Below are 16,434 nucleotides of genomic sequence, written 5' to 3'. Positions count from 1 at the left end.
TCCTTCTGTGATCTGTCCTTCAGTTTTGGAGCCCTCAGATCCAAGTATTTGGGTGCCATCTTCTTTAGATCTGAGGATACCTGTATCCTTGGAACCGATGCTTTCTGTGAGCATATCAGCTCCAACTGCTTCGGGGTTGGAGGGCTGTTGGACCCGAAGCTTCATTGTTGGGTCTGAGGGGTTAGGGCCCACTCCAAAGTTCTTGGAGCCATCTCTATCTCTTGAAATGTCTGCATTTGATAGCTCTGTTCTGACTGCAGCTTCAGGGGTGGTGTTATTGAGCCAGAGGGAACTGTCGGTCCAAAGCATGTCTTCTTGGCTCCGATTTTCTCCCTGAGACATTAGGCCTTTGAGGTGATGGTGAGAATATTCTCGTTCAGAGAACAGATGTCCCTCCCTTTGGGCCTTCCTTCTTGTTCTCGGATGTTTTTGTGTCGGGAGCCTCAGCATTCTACTCCACAGGGACAGCCAACCCAAAATCTCCAGGAGACTCCACAGGGCATTGTTATTTCTTCTGATACTTCTATGGAGCATCTCACTGGAGAAGTCCCTAGGAAGAGGAAGTGCAAGAGGAGGCTTGAACTCCCCTCAGGAGTCCGTCACGGAAGATGCAGATTTCGATGAAGGTGAAGCGTCCCGAAGATCACCACCTGAAGATGTCTCATTTAGCGACATTTTGCAGATCCTGAAACAGTGGGGTAGTTGGGCCACTGACAGCCCTTCACCAGAGGAATCTGTATTCCTGGAGGCTTTTGGGGCTGGCCCATCTACCTCTTGGGAGACACTGCCCGCTGACAAGCTCATTGACTTGGTCTCTCAGTGGGCGTGGATTGAACCAGATTCTGTAGAGCCGATCCCCAAGAGTGAGTTTTGCGCAAAGGAGTACTGGTAGATGCTATGGTAGTGGCAGCAACCACCAAGATAGAACTAGCAAACAGTTCTTCTGTCCTCTCCCTGTAGCAAGGAGTCTAGGGCACTGGACAGGTTTGTGAAGTGAGTGTATGCATCAGCGACCTTTGCACTCAGGTCCCTGAATTACTTGACATACTTTACTAGATTACAGAGGGATTTGAGTAAGGAACTTGTAAAGACTGTCTGATGGACTAGTACTGCTAAGGTGTACTCTTCTGTTGCTTCACAGTTAGCCACCCTTCAGTCCATTTCAAATTCATCTGTCTCACATGCAGCTGAAGGAGCCTCAAGAGCAGTGGGTTTGGGCAGTCCATCAGAAGACATGCCTGGATACGCCTGTGTGATTTTTGTGGAGCCCTTCAAGTCGTCCTTCGTCAGTGCTACTTTTGATTGGAAGTTCGTTGTATGGCCTCAAGGTTAAGGATACACTCTCCAGGTGTGAAAAAGGTGAAAAGACTCTGTCTGCAGTGGTGTACGTTTTTCAACTCCTCAAAGAACCTTCTCTAGGAATCAGCTAGGTGGTCAAAAGATGTGGTTCAAGAAATCCCAGGTTCCATTGTAAGATCCACGTGGAGAAAGTTCCCCCAACCCAGGGCAGAGGGACGGACTCCAATGGAAGACACTGTCCACATGACGGGGTGGGGGGGGGGTGTTCGCAGAACCAGTGTCCAGAAATTCTTTCTCTGATAGACTCTATCAGTGCTCCTGAAATGAGTCCTGATTGCCCACCTCTGGAGGTAGTCGGGGGTCATTTATCTCTGCACCAGAGAGCCTGGCTAGACTTAAAAGATACTTGGGTGCACAGGATTATTTCCAGAGGTGATGTAATTCCCTTTTCCTGCCACTGCCATTACAGAAAACAATTCCTTATGTTCCAGTCAGTCAGAAGAAAGCAGCAGCTTTAGAAATGCAAAAGCTATTAGACAAAAGAGTCATTCAAGAGGTCCCCTCCAGACCAGAAAGGATCCATTAAGTGCCAAAAAAGACAGGTGACTGGAGCTCAATCTTTGATCTCAACATTCTAAAGAAGTTCAACGTATCAAGTTCCAGATGGTCACAGTTCAGTCCATTTTGCCTTTTCTGCACAAGTATGACTGGATGTGCTGTATATATCTCCAGGATGCATACTATCACATAAAAATGAACAGACGGTCCAGGAGATACCTATGCTTCCAGCTGGGAGCCATCTACTACCAGTTCATATCACGGCCCTTTGGTCTCACCACAGCCCCCAGGATGTTTACCAAATCCGTGGCAGTGATAGCAGTTCACTTCAAACTGCAGGGATTCTGAGTGTTTCCATTCCTAGATTACTGGCTCCTTACTACCTTGACCAAGCATCTACTGATAACAGCTTTAGACTATGTACTCCAGACTTGTTCCACACTGGGCATCATATTCAACCACTAGAAATCTCAACTTCACCCTTCTCAGTCTCTAACGTTCATAGGAGCTAGTTTCAACGCAACATCTGTGATGGCATCTCTGCCATTACCAAGGGTTCAAACCATTCATTTTCAAGTAAGCAGAATAATTCAGAGTTCATCTCTATCAGCCTGAGATGTATTATAGACCATGGGGTCGATGTCAGAGGCGACAGTTCTGCTACCACCAACAAGGTACCATATGAGGATTTTGCAATGGACATTGGCAACCCAGTGGTTGATCTTGCATCAATCCTTGTCCATCAAGATCAGCATAACTCACGGCTGCAAGAGATTCCTTTGCTGGTGGATTCACTTGGATTAACTATTGCAAGGTCGTCCATTCATCCTTCCGCAACCTAAAACCATAGTGACTATGAATACTTCCCAGATCAGGTGGGGGCCATTTCTTAGGGAAGACTGTTGAAGGCACATGGTCACCCGAAGAGACCAACTTGCATATCAGTGTGCTGGAAATCAGAGCAGTACTCCTAGTGTTCCAAGACTCTCTCCCTTCCAGGACTATTTCAGTCCAAACTGACAATATGTCTGTTGTGGGTACATCAGCAAGAAAGGAGGAACCAGATTGTACCCCTTGTGTCGAGAAGCTATGAGAGTGTGGCAATGGGCTATTTTTTCAAATCGATTTCTGATAGTGGCACACATTCCTTGGAAATCCAACGTGTCAGCAGACAAGTTGAGCAGGTCCATTCGATTTCCTCATTAGTGCTTTCTCAACAAGACAGTGATGGAAATGATTTTTCACAAATGTGGTCCACCATGCTGTCACCTGTTTGCATCCCCTCTGAACAGGAAATGCAGCAGATTCCTTGCCCTGATTCCCCTCCACCCCCTGCTGGGGGAGTCACCAAGAGATGCTCTCCTTCATGATTGGCCCCCAGGTCTCCTCCATGCTCACCCTCTGACTCCCCTAATTCCCAAATTTCTACAGAAAGCATCCCGATTGAAGATTGAGGTTATCCTTGGACGTGACAGATTTGGTTTCCGTTCCTTTGGCCTCATCTACTGTGCCCGTCTTGGATTCTGGATCCGATTCCAGACCTGTCTCACCTGACACACACAACTCACCCAGACATCTTGGGCCTCAAGTTAACCGCATGGTATCTTCAATACCATTGTTAGCCAGACAACCAAAGCTCTTATCTCCAGTGTGCCACATTCTTTTATCATCTCACAAGGCTTCCGCCAGAAAAATCTACAAGAGCACAAGGAAAAGATTTGCCCTTTGGGCACAACAACATGACACTGGCCCTTTTTCAGCACAAGAACATAAGATCCTTGAATTCCTGGCTTCCATTTCAATGAAGAGTTTAGTCCTTCTACACTTAAAGTTCAACTAGCTGCTATCTCCAATTTCCTTTTTGGAGTTGATAATTCTACATTAGTATGTCCACATCTTTGTAAAGCCTTTATAAAAGGAGCATTTTTACTAAAGCTCCCTTTCAAGTACTCCACTCCACCTTAGGATCTTACTATAATGTTACAAGCCCTAACTTGGAGATGTTTTGAACCTGCAGTGAGATGTGAGTTGCAGTATCTGACCTGGAAAATGATTTTTCTCATAGCCATAATATCAGCTAGAAGAGTATTAGAACTGCAAGTCTCATCTTCTAAGCCTTCTTATTCAATCTTTCACAAGGATAGTGTCTTGTAGAACTAACCGTTCCTTAGGTGGTGTCAGGATTTCACATTAATCAAGTCATTACCCTCCCTGTACTCTTTCCAAATTTTTCTAACAAAGGCAAGAACATATTACACTTATTGGATGTTCATTGACAATTACATTTCTGTCTGCACAGATATGAGAAATGTAGGAAATCTGACCAGTTGTTTGTGTCCTTTTCAGAAACCAAATTGTGTCAACCAGTTTCAAAAGTAACTTTATCTAGATGGCTGACTTGACTGTATTTCATTTGTCTATAAAAAGCTGGATGTTCATCGTGTTACCCTGCTGCAGTCATCACACTTGGGTTATCCTGTTGTCAGGCGGTCCAACAGTCGACCGGAATTCCAAAGTCTTGGTCTGGCGTCTGTTGCTGTCGCCTCTTCCCTGACGTCAGTGCGCCAGGGGTATATATAATGCAACCGACGCCATTTTCTTCAGTCTTTCTTGCCGCGCGGTGCCCAAAGCAGAAGCAGTTCGCAAGTGCCGGTCGGCCGACTCCTGAGATTTTCTAATTCGAATTTCAGACCGAAGTCTTCTATAAAGCTAAGTACCCTGTTGGGGAAACTTTTCTTGCCTCAGACCGATGTCAGAAAAAGTTAACAATTGTATTTCTTGTGGGAAGCAAATACCTCATTAGGATTTTCATTCTTTTTGCATACCTTGCCTAGGCCCAGACCACGACGTCACTTCTTGTTGGTTTTGTGCTAGGTTTAATAAGCGTACTATTAAAAGACGCTTTGATTTCGCATGACACTACTTCGGTAGGAAATTTAACTACACCATGCTGTCGGAGCAACCGACTACCGGCGTGCACAAAAAATGCAGGGATAAAGACAGACAGCCCAGGCCTAAGCCAGATTCCGAGGCCTCGGCTGATCCAGTCTCCGGTCCTCAGTGAGGCTCCGATGCAGCCCTTGACTACCGCAGATCTGGAACCCGAGACCGATATGGAAATTTTGATGGAATGTACCAGGCCGACGCAGCCTTTTACTTCAGGCCCTTCCGACGAGTTTGCTTCTAAAGACGTCGGTGCTTCAGAAACGCCATCGGTTTCGGAAGGTGTTTTCAGACCGACGACTCTTACCATTAAAACGTTTTCTAAGTTGAAGACTCCTTCTAAATCTAAAAGGACTGCACTTCACTCTCCTGTTCAAGGCCCTATGCCTACGAAACAGATGCTCAAAATGGCTGAAGATTTGATTTCTTTAATCAGGGGTTCACAGCCCCCTCCTGACAAAAGGCCTAGACAAGAGGAAGATTATGCTTCCTCTGAGCAAATGTCCATTTCTTCAGACTCCTCTGAGGACCAAGACTATTCCTTCTCTCCTTATGAAGATTCTGATGCTGAGGACTCTATTCCCTCAGCTTCTCCTCCTGAAGACTACTCCTTTGGGGAAACTTTACACACACTATGAGGGAACATTTTCACTGGGAAGGTCAGGACTACTCTGATTCAAAGAAAAGGCTCAGAGAGTTTCTTTTACTCCCCCAACACAGACCACTTGCCATCCCACCAGTTTTGGACATTGTGGATGATGTCTATTTAGAATCCAGTTTCAACCCAGACTGTCTACCTCCTGTTCTGGCTAAGCCTGACAGATACTACAGAGTGCCTGATTCCCACAAATTTCTTTACAAAAGCCCAGTGGCTGACCCAGAGACTATCTCCCAGGGTCCCAAGGGGGCTAAGGCTTCTATGGCTAAAAACCCAGTACCTTCTGAGAGGGATTCCACAGCTGTAGACAGGTGGGGGGAAAAGGTTTACACCTCAGCCACACTAGCTATGAGGGCACTGAATTATCAATTTCATATGCTTAAGTATCAGCAATTCCTAATCTCTCAGTTAAAGCAAAGAATGACCTCTCTCCCTCAACAAACTGAATTGAAAGAATTGCAGGATCTGTTGCATGCCACTGAGCCAGGTGGGCAAACATACCTTACAATGTGGGTTTGATTCTTTGGAGGCCTCCTGCAGAGCAGCTGTCACTGGGTCTGTTATACGTAGGCATGCTTGGTTAAAGGAGCAAACTCTGCCTGATCATGTTAAAGCAAAACTACTAGATGCTCCCTTACAGCAGGATGTTCTTTTTGGAGTTAAAGCAGAAGAAGTTTTAAAGAAAATGGAAGATAAGGCAAAATCTATGCAGACAGTCAAAGATTTCTTACAAGTACAACCCCCTCGCTTCAGCAGAAACTGGCCAACAAAAAATTGGTCCTTTCCAGCCATTGACAGACCACAGAGGGGTAAATAGAGATGCCCAAGGGGCAGAGGACAACCACAAGCTCAGTATAAACCTCGCTAATGGGGCACTACAACACAGAAGGGAGGAGAAGACAGGTCTCCATCCACCAGAAGGCAAACTCAATGACTTGCACCTCATCTGGCCAAGCAATACTCTTTTGGCAGCCCCCTTGGGGGGGAAACTAGCACTTTTTGCAGACAACTGGCACATTGTCACAAAGGACAAATGGGTCCTAGACATAATTTCATGAGGATACAGATTCCACTTTCACACCTTGCCTATGAAAAGAGGAATGCCAAACCTGCCACAAAATCAATGGGCAGAGGCACAAAAGCAAATTACAGCTCTCATGGACATGAGAGCCATTCAACTGGTACCTACTCGAGAGCAAGGGCAAGGATTTTACTCAAGACTCTCTAGTGCCCATAAAGGACAATGCCTGGAGATCAGTACTGGACCTTTCAGTTCTAAACACTTACTTACAAGTACCCAAATTCAAGATGCTAACACTACAGCAGCTACTTCCCATGTTGGGCAAGGAAGCATGGCTAGTAACGTTGGACCTCAAGGAGGCATACCTGCATGTCCCTATCAGACAAAGTTGCAGAAGATACCTCCGTTTCATTGCAGGTTCAACCCATTACCAATTCTCTGCACTGCCCTTTGGCTTATCTACTGTGCCCAGAGTTTTCACAAAATGCCTGGCACCAGTAATTGCATACTGCAGACAAAGAGGAATTAAAATATATCCATACCTGGACGACTGCCTCATCCAAGCAGAAAGCAAAGACATTCTCTTACATCATCTGGCCTTTGTAAAGCATCTACTAAACTGCCTGGGGTACACAGTAAACGAAAAGAAGTCAAAACTAGTACCCTCACAAAAAATGACATTCCTGGGTGCCAGCTTGAATACAACGGCCCAGAAGGCTTATCTTATGCCAGACAAGCAACTACAACTAACTCAATATTTCAAAACATTGGCAACAAAGACCCAATTAACTGCAAGAAAAATTCTGCAGGCTTCATGGCATCTTGCATTCTAATAATACCATTTGCAAAGCTGCAAATGAGGAAATTACAGTGGTACCTAAAAAGCGTATGGTCTCAACACAGCGACAGGTTGGACACAATGATATCTCTCATTCCCTGCCTACAACAGGAATTTCTATGGTGGTCTCAGGCATGTCACCTCAACAAGGGTCAGCCTTTCACCTTGCCCCCAGCCAGGCAAACTATCACAACAGATGCTTCAGACTACGCCTGGGGGGCACACATGGCAGGGCAATGCATTCAAGGTCTATGGACTGCAGATCAAAGAAATCTGCACATAAATCAAAAAGAGATGCTAGCTGTACAGACAGCTCTGACCGCCTTCAAGGATCTATTACATCCAGGACAACTTGCAATAAAGACGGACAACACCACAGTCATGTGGTACATAAACAAACAAGGGGGCACACATTCCTACCCTTTATGCAGGCAAGCAATGACCTTATGGAACACAGCTCTGGCCTACCAAGTCTAGTTACAAGCTCTATTCCTGCCAGGACAGAAGAACACATTGGCAGACGACCTCAGCAGAAACATCAAAGATCCCCACGAGTGGAAACTAGACCCACAGATATTTGCAATGATAACTCAAAAATGGGGTCTTCCAAACATAGAAATGTTTGCCAGACCTCAAAACTACCAACTGACAAAATTTTGTACAAGGACTTTTCACCATCAAGCTTGGAAAGTGGACTCTCTCTCTTTCAGTTGGAAAAACCTGACAGCATATGCCTTCCCTCCACTACCTCTCCTCACAAAGGTTCTGTTGAAGGTCAAAAAGGAGAGACCATGACTGATTTTCATAGCCCCAGACTGGCCACGCCAGCACTGGTACCTGCTATTGAAAAATATGGCCCACAGCCCACTATGGATATTGCCACAAATACCCCATTTGCTCACACAACAAAACAAACAGATTCTTCACAGCCAGCTCAAAACCTTAAATCTGGCTGCATGGCATATCAACTAAACATACAACCAGCTCCTCTTTCACAAGCAGTTCTGGATGTTATTCTGGAAGCCAGGAGGCCAAGCACCAGGAAGGCTTATTCGGACAAATGGAAAAGGTTTTGTGCCTGTAACCAAGCTAAAGGCCAAGACACAATTCAGCCTCACATGCCTCACATTCTACAGTATTTAGCTGAGATGTTGCACAAAGGACTTTCCTTTTCCTCAATTAAAATCCATGCTTCAGCTATTTCAGCTCACTACAACACGGATCCACCTTTATTTTCACATCCTCTTCTAAGGCAGTTCCTCAGAGGGGCAAAAAACATTAGACCAAGAGAGCTCCTACATCAACATGGGACCTCAACTTTGCTCTGGAAAAACTAACGCTTCCTCCCTTTGAACCAGCTTTCTCTGCAGATCTTCAGTTCCTATCATGAAAGACTGCCCTGCTCCTAGCAATAACTTCAGCTAGGAGAGTCTCAGAACTACAGGCACTAATGGCAGTGGAACCTTTCCTCATCTTTCATCAAGACAGAGTTTCTCTACGAACTAATCCTTCCTTTATGCTTAAGGTGGTGTCCAGTGTAGCTTTAAATCAAACCATCCACTTACCCACCTTCTTCCCCAATCCACAGAACAAAGGTGAGAGACTCTTGCATTCCTTGGACATTCACAGGCAGCTTCGTTACTACTTGGACAAAACTAAGGCTTTCAGAAAAACTGACCAACTCTTTGTATCCTATGCTGCAGCTTCTCAAGGGAAGGCTGTATCTAAGCAAACCATTTCTAAATGGATAGGTCATTGTATACGGTTCTGCTATACCCATCAGTCCCTGCTACCATTAGATCCCACTCTACCAGGGCAACAGCTACCTCTACAGCCTTTCTCAGGGGGGTTCCAACCAAGGAAATTTCAGAAGCTGCAACTTGGAGTTCAGTACACACCTTTACCAAACACTATCACCTACCTCTTTACTCTTAAGTCCAGGACGGGCTTTGCCACTGCAGTTCTGCAGGGCCTGAACGCCTCCACTAACCCTCTATGATACCTCTCCCCTACCTTAGCTTTGGGATTCAACCCAAGTGTGATGACTGCAGCAGGGTAACACGATGAACATAGTACAGTTTTGTAACTACCATAAATGTAGATGTTCGAGTGTTCACCCTGCTGCAGTCCAGGTTACCCTCCCTCCATCCCCTCTGATCTACTGGCAAAATCTCTTCTATGCCTTACTGATGTATTTGCTTATAGCTGAAGGGATTTTGTGTTTGTGCAGTGTTCGCTCCATTTGGTACTAATTCTGACCACCTTTTTGGGGGCACCTGACATCTGGGGCAAGAAAAACTGAAGAAAATGGCGTCGGTTGCATTATATATACCCCTGGCGCACTGACGTCAGGGAAGAGGCGACAGCAACCGACACCGGACCAAGACTTTGGAATTCCAGCCGACTGCGGGACCGCCTGATGACAGGATAACCCAAGTGTGATGACTGCAGCAGGGTGAACACTCGAACATCTACATTTATGGTAGGTACAAAACTGTACTGTTTGGTCCTTCCTAAGCCCTTAAAGGCCCGTTCAACTAGGTCCATAGATGCGTCATCAGCCTTCCTATCCAGAACTTCCATGGATGATATTTGTGCAGCTGCGACTTGTGCTAACCCTCATATCTTTATTACTCATTACAAATTGGATCTGGTCTCGAGGGGAAGGGCAGCCTTTGGCTCTACAGTACTCAGGAATATACTTAGAGTCCACCCGGGATTCAGGTAGCTGGGGACTCTGTCCCATATGTTGAGGAATGGATGAAAATTGACAACATCAGATAAAAAAGTTATGTACCACCATAACGTTCCATTTGTGCTGTCCATTTTAATTTGTCAACTCCCCTCCCTCCAGCTCCCAACCATGTTTCTTTGACTTTTGGAACAGTGAGAGAGTGGTTCAGGATCCAAGTTCATTTTCTTTGAGCTCCAGGAAGTGATTTTCCATAGTATGTAAAATATAGCCATGGTTTATTCTAGGGAGCTGCAAACAACATCTGGAGAAGGAGGGGGACTACAGCATTATGGGTAAGGGAGGAGCTCGGGAGTTTGTGGTTTCCACAAGCTGTAGAATAGTGGCCAAGTCAGATCTGAGGATCTGATCCAAACGCATACGTTGAGGAAGAATGAAAATGAGCAACACAGATGGAACGTTACGGTGAGTACATAACTTCTTTTTTTCTCAGTTTCTGACACTCCTTATGGGAGTTAACCTTTCTCTGAGACTGTTTCCAGAATGTGCCATTGTTTTCAGTGGAAAACACTGAGGTATTTTCAGTCCCTCAGAAAATATTGTGAGCTGTTACAGAAGGAATTTCCTGAAACTTCACCCATTCCTCATGTCAGCTGTGGAGGATGTATGTGCCCCTGCCTGCAATTTTCCTGATAGTCAGCCCGCTGTCCCTAAAAAGTCAGACTGTATAGATTTCTTCTTTTTTTTATGTTTTTATTTATGCTTCCCAAGCCTGACCCAGCAGCTATAACGTTAGATGTTAAGTTGTCTATCTCGCCTTCATTCTTGCTGGATGGGTTCGGAGCCGACCTCGGCTCCGACTCGGCCACTCTAAAAGCTCGAGAGTTGGTTCCACCGGCTCGAGGCTCCCCTTATATCCCACAATGCTAGGCGTGAATTACCTCAGATCTCGTTTGCCGCTACAGCGATCGAGGTGTTTGGTTTCTACCGGCTTCAGGTGAGTTATTGTAGAGTAAAGTTTAGTCTACTTAAACCCCTTTAATTTAATTCAGTATTGTTATTTCCCTTAGTTTAGTGGATTCAGACCCCTTTTTCTCCCTTTTTCCACTTTTTCTTCCACAAAGAACTTTTGTTCTTCCCTCAGGCCTTTGGGCCTTTCCATCCCCTTAGGGAGTGTTTGTGTTTTTGTTAGGGAACTAAAAACTTGGGATAGTATAATTAGTTATAATTTTTTGAGTTTAGTTTTGTGTAAAGTGTAATCAGTGTGTTTGAGAGTGTGTGTGGTTACACTTTCCTTAACAATGTCTAAGGACTCAAAGGTCTCAGGCTTCAAGAAGTGTGACTCGTGCTGTCAGAAAATGTCTCCGACAGACGGTCACACTTCTTGTGTGTACTGCCTGGGACCTTTACACCTGCAGGACTCTTGTGCTGTATGCCATGGTTTCAGTCCTAGAGTCCTGCAGGAAAGAAAAAACAAACTCATTCTAAGGGGTTTGCTTAAGCCTGAAGGTTCCCTAACTGCTACCTCGGGAAAACCTTCCAAGGCTTCTAAGACCTCGACTCCAGCTTCTGAGTCGAGGCCTAAGGCTTCGAAACCTACTGCTACATCGGCTCCGGCTGGAGCCGATGAGTCTTTGACTACAGCTTCTGTGGTTCCCTCGGCTCCGGCTGGAGCCGAGGTATTGGAAATTCCTGGGTCGGCTCCGATCAGACCATCAGAGCCGACATCTAGAAAGAGGTCTAGGTCACCATCCCTTGGCTCCGTTCATTCGGCTCCAGCGTCTCCCTTGCTGTCTGAACAGAGCCATAGATCTCACTCCTCTAGATCATCGAGGCTTTCGGATCATGACCTTCAGAGGGTAGTGAGTCGACTTCTAAAGTCCGAGGCACTGGCCCAAATGCTTCAGAGCCCGACTCATCAGTCGATGCTTCAACCTATTCCTCTAAATATTCCTCCTCCGACTCCTTTGAGCTCGGAGCCGGGGCGTCTCGGAACCGAGACTGTGGTAGCGTCGGAGCCGATACAATTGTCTTCGGTTCCGTCGTTGGCTCCGATTTCTTCCTTTGAAGAATCTCGGCGCCGGACTTCCCTCGTCGGCTCCGAGGGGATGAGTGGCATCGGACCCTTGTCCGACCCCGCTCTCCCTCTCGGTGCTTTGGCGCTGGTGAGTTCGGCTCCGACATCGGCCTCAGAGCCATCTCTGTCGGTGTCGAGGGAGGTTCTCAGCTTCTCGGAGCGGGGACCTCTGGCTCTGCCTGACAGGGGTGCGTTCGAGGTCATGCGGAGTGTGTTGGAACCTGGTTCAACTCCACAGTCGGCTCCGTCTGCCCCTCCCTCTTCGGTGCCTCAGGTTATGTCTACTCTCTCCCTCATCCCTGACCGCAGAGAGCCATCTCTTCAAGAATCCCCTGTGGGGATTTCATCCTCTTCCGAGGCCTCTCCTGATTTGGCAGGGGAGCCCCCTAGGAAGAGAAAGTGTAAGAGGAAACACATAGACTCACCTGAGTCTGTCACCTCTGACACAGATTTAGAGGATTCCGAGGGTTCCCCCCGTTCCCCTTCTGAAGATGTCTCCTTTGCAGACATTCTAGAGATCCTTAAACAGAGGGGAAATTGGCCAGCCCTTAACCCTTCGGAGGATGAATCTGTGTATCTTGAGGCATTTGGCTCTCGCCCTTCCACCTCCTGGGTGTCCCCCCCTTTGACCCCCTCATGCAGGTGGTAGCAAAGAAGGCCTGGATGGCTCCTGACTCAGTGGACCCTACCCCCAGGAGACCTTCAAAGTTTATAACAGCACCAACTGATAAACAATTTCTGACCAAAGGAGTTACTGTGGATGCTATGGTGGTAGCTGCTGCCACCAAGAAGGAACTAGCTGATCCTTCAGTGCCTGTCCATCCCCCTAACAAGGAATCTAGGTCTATGGACAGGTACGGGAAGCGGATGTTTTCGTCAGCGACCTTTGCAATGCGTTCGCTGAACTACCTATGCCATTTCACTCGTCTCCAGAGAGACTTGATCAAGGAAGCGAGTGAGATGTTGAAGGATCCTACAGCTGCGGGTTTTCAGGACAAGATGAACGCCCAGCTGGCTACCCTGAATTCTATAGCTAACTCCTCCATGCGCCTCCTTTCATATGCGGCTGATGGAGCGAGCAGAGCCGCAGGGACAGGTGTCGCCTTACACCGGCATGCCTGGATGCGACTATGCAATTTTGCGGACCCCTTTAAAACGTCTTTCACTAATTCCCCGTTTGATGGATCATCTCTCTTTGGTCCTCAAGTGAAAGAAACCTTGACTAGGTGCGAGACGGATGGCAAAACTCTGTCTGCCGTCGGAGTCCGTTTTTCTACTCCTTCTAGACCTTACCCCAAAGGCCAGAAAAGTGGAAAAATGTGGTTCCACAAACAATCTCAAGGGAATTTGCCTGACGACAGAGTCGGTTCCCTTCCAGAGGCAGAGGAGGGAACAATAATGGTAGACGTCGCCCCAGAGGCAGAGGGGGTCCGCAGAACCAGGGCAATCGAGAAACCTTTTCCGATAAGCCCTTCCAGCATCCCTGAGGTGTTGCCCGACTGTCCACCTTCGGAGGCAGTCGGGGGAAGATTGTCACTGTACCCAGAAGCCTGGCTATCCCTAACTCAAGACAAGTGGGTACAGTCCATCATTTCCGAAGGCTATTCCATTCCCTTCGTTCGCATTCCAAACCAATCAAAAAAATCCCTTCCAGATGTTCCACCCGCTTAAAGAGATCTTGCAGCTTTGGAAATTTCAAAGCTGCTTGCAAAAAGAGCAATTCAGCCAGTTCCAGCAGACCAGCAAGGATCCGGAATCTACTCCAGGTTCTTTTTAGTTCCAAAGAAAACAGGGGACTGGAGACCAATTTTGGATCTCAGTATCTTGAACAAGTCTGTCAAGAAAACAAGATTTCAGATGGTCACGCTACAGTCCATCCTTCCCCTATTGGGAAAGGAAAACTGGATGTGCTCTATAGACCTTCAGGATGCGTACTATCATATAAAAATGAACAGACGCTCCAGAAGATTCCTCCGCTTCAGGCTGGGAACCAGTCATTTTCAATTCAGAGCCCTGCCCTTTGGACTCACCACTGCCCCCCGGGTGTTTACCAAATGCATGGCAGTGGTAGCTTCTCACCTGAGACATCAAGGATTCCAGGTGTTTCCATATTTGGACGACTGGCTCCTCACAGCTCCCACCAAGCATCTTCTTCTAATGGCCAGAGACTACACCTTTCGCATTTGTCAAAAGTTAGGCATCTCAATAAATTGCGAAAAGTCTGTTTTGTCGCCTTGTCATGCTATTACCTTCATAGGCGCAAATCTAGACACAGTCAACATGTCTGCGAGACTGACAGATCAGAGAATAACAGACATACGCAAACTGGTCTCTCTTCTCTTCAACAGCAACAGAGTCAAAGCCAGGTTAGTTCTGAAAGTATTGGGGATTATGGCGGCTGCTATCCCTCTACTTCCATTAGCCAGATTCCACATGAGAATCCTTCAATGGATGCTCTTCACACAATGGTCATACCAGCAACTTCCGATGTCCCACACCATTATGATTACGCAAACATGCAAGAATCATCTTCTGTGGTGGATGTCTTCCCCTCAGCTCTTCTTGGGAAGACCCTTTGTTCCTTCCCCTCCGGTTGCTACTCTGACAATGGACGCCTCCCTGATCGGGTGGGGGGGGCATTATCAGGGCAGAACTGTCCAGGGCATATGGCAACCAGACGAATGCCACTTGCATATAAATGTTCTAGAGATGAGAGCAGTGCTTTTAGCGTTGCAAGCCCTTCAAGACTCTCTTCCCTTGGGAACGATAGCAATCCAGACGGACAATATGTCTGTAGTGTGGTATATCAACAAACAAGGCGGAACCAGGTCCTATCCCCTATGTCGAGAAGCACTCAGACTGTGGCAATGGGAGATTTCTTCTCAGCGGTTTCTGATAGCAACGCACATCCCCGGGAAGTCCAATCAAATCGCGGACAAGTTGAGCAGAGCTATCCTCATGCCTCACGAGTGGTCTCTGAAAGATTCTATTGTGAGAAAATTTTTACTCAAGTGGGGTCAGCCTTGCTGCGACCTTTTTGCTACTCCCCAAAACAGCAAGTGCAGAGATTATTTCACCCTATTCCCGTTACCAGGCCAGCCCAGCAGAGACGCTCTAGTCCAAGTTTGGCCCCGGGGACTTCTGTATGCATTTCCTCCCTTCCCACTAATCTCTCAAGTGATACAGAAAGCTATCGCTCAGAAGGCCTCTTTGATCCTCATTGCTCCTTACTGGCCTCGACAGGTTTGGTTCCCCTTTCTACATCATTTTCTGTTGGAGCAACCCTGGCATCTGGACCTAGTTCCAGATCTTTTGATCCATCAGTCGGGTCAGTTTCATCGCTCCCTAACATCTCTGAACCTCACTGCTTGGTTCCTCCAGTTCCTACCTTAGCCAGGCTTCCTCAAATATCTCACACTGTTCGAGATATTTTAATAGCTTCACATAAATCTTCCACTCGAAAAATTTATCTTAGTAAGTGGAAACGTTTTGCCTATTGGGCTCAAGGAAGGGACTTAGATCCTTTCACTGCTCCCATCCATATGGTTCTTGATTTTCTAGCTGAACTCTTTCATGCAGGTTCATCTCCTTCTACTCTCAAAGTTCAATTGGCAACTATATCTAACTTTCATGTGGGCATTTCAGAGTCTGCCATCATGTCCCACAAGCTTTGCAAAGCCTTTTTGAAGGGAGTTTTTCTACTCAGACCTCCTATAAGAAATCCTCCTCCTCCTTGGGACCTTAATTTAGTTCTCAGTTCTTTGATTCTCCTCCCTTTCGAACCTGCAGCTTCCTGTTCATTAAAATTGCTATCATGGAAGACTCTCTTTCTGGTAGCTATTACTTCAGCTAGAAGAGTTTCAGAACTTCATGCACTCAGCTGTCGACCACCTTATCTGTTGTTCCATAAAGACAGGGTATCCTTACGAACCAACCCGTCCTTTTTACCTAAAGTAGCCTCTGCGTCTAACCTAAATCAAAGCATTGACCTCCCTGTGTTTTTTCCAGAATATTCTATTAGGTCTGAACAAAAATTGCATTGGCTAGATGTTCATCGTCAGTTAAGGTACTATTTGGATAGGACCAAACAATTCAGAAAAACTGACCAGCTGTTTGTCTCTTATGCAGAAGGCAGAAAGGGACTTTCTGTTTCCAAGGTATCACTATCTAGATGGCTAACATCTCTGATTTCCATTGTTTATGAAATTAGACACCAAAAGCTGCCTAACAAACCTAAGGCCCACTCCACCAGAGCTTTGGCTACTTCTATAGCCTTCCAAGACAGACTGCCTATTGACACCATTTGTGCAGCGGCTACTTGGGCTACTCCTCACACTTTCATTTCACA

General features: G+C 46.5%; 1 protein-coding gene across 1 annotated transcript in view; it reads left to right on the top strand.

Moving 5' to 3' along the window:
- Positions 1–16,434, top strand: part of VPS33B (VPS33B late endosome and lysosome associated) — a 2,132,768-nt gene that overhangs the window by 237,327 nt on the left and 1,879,007 nt on the right. The window lies entirely within an intron of this gene.

This window comes from Protopterus annectens, chromosome 7.part0 (assembly GCF_019279795.1).
Source record: "Protopterus annectens isolate FY-2018-M chromosome 7.part0, PAN1.0, whole genome shotgun sequence".
NCBI classification, from domain to species: domain Eukaryota; kingdom Metazoa; phylum Chordata; order Ceratodontiformes; family Protopteridae; genus Protopterus; species Protopterus annectens.
This window is presented reverse-complemented; position numbering and strand designations above follow the sequence as displayed.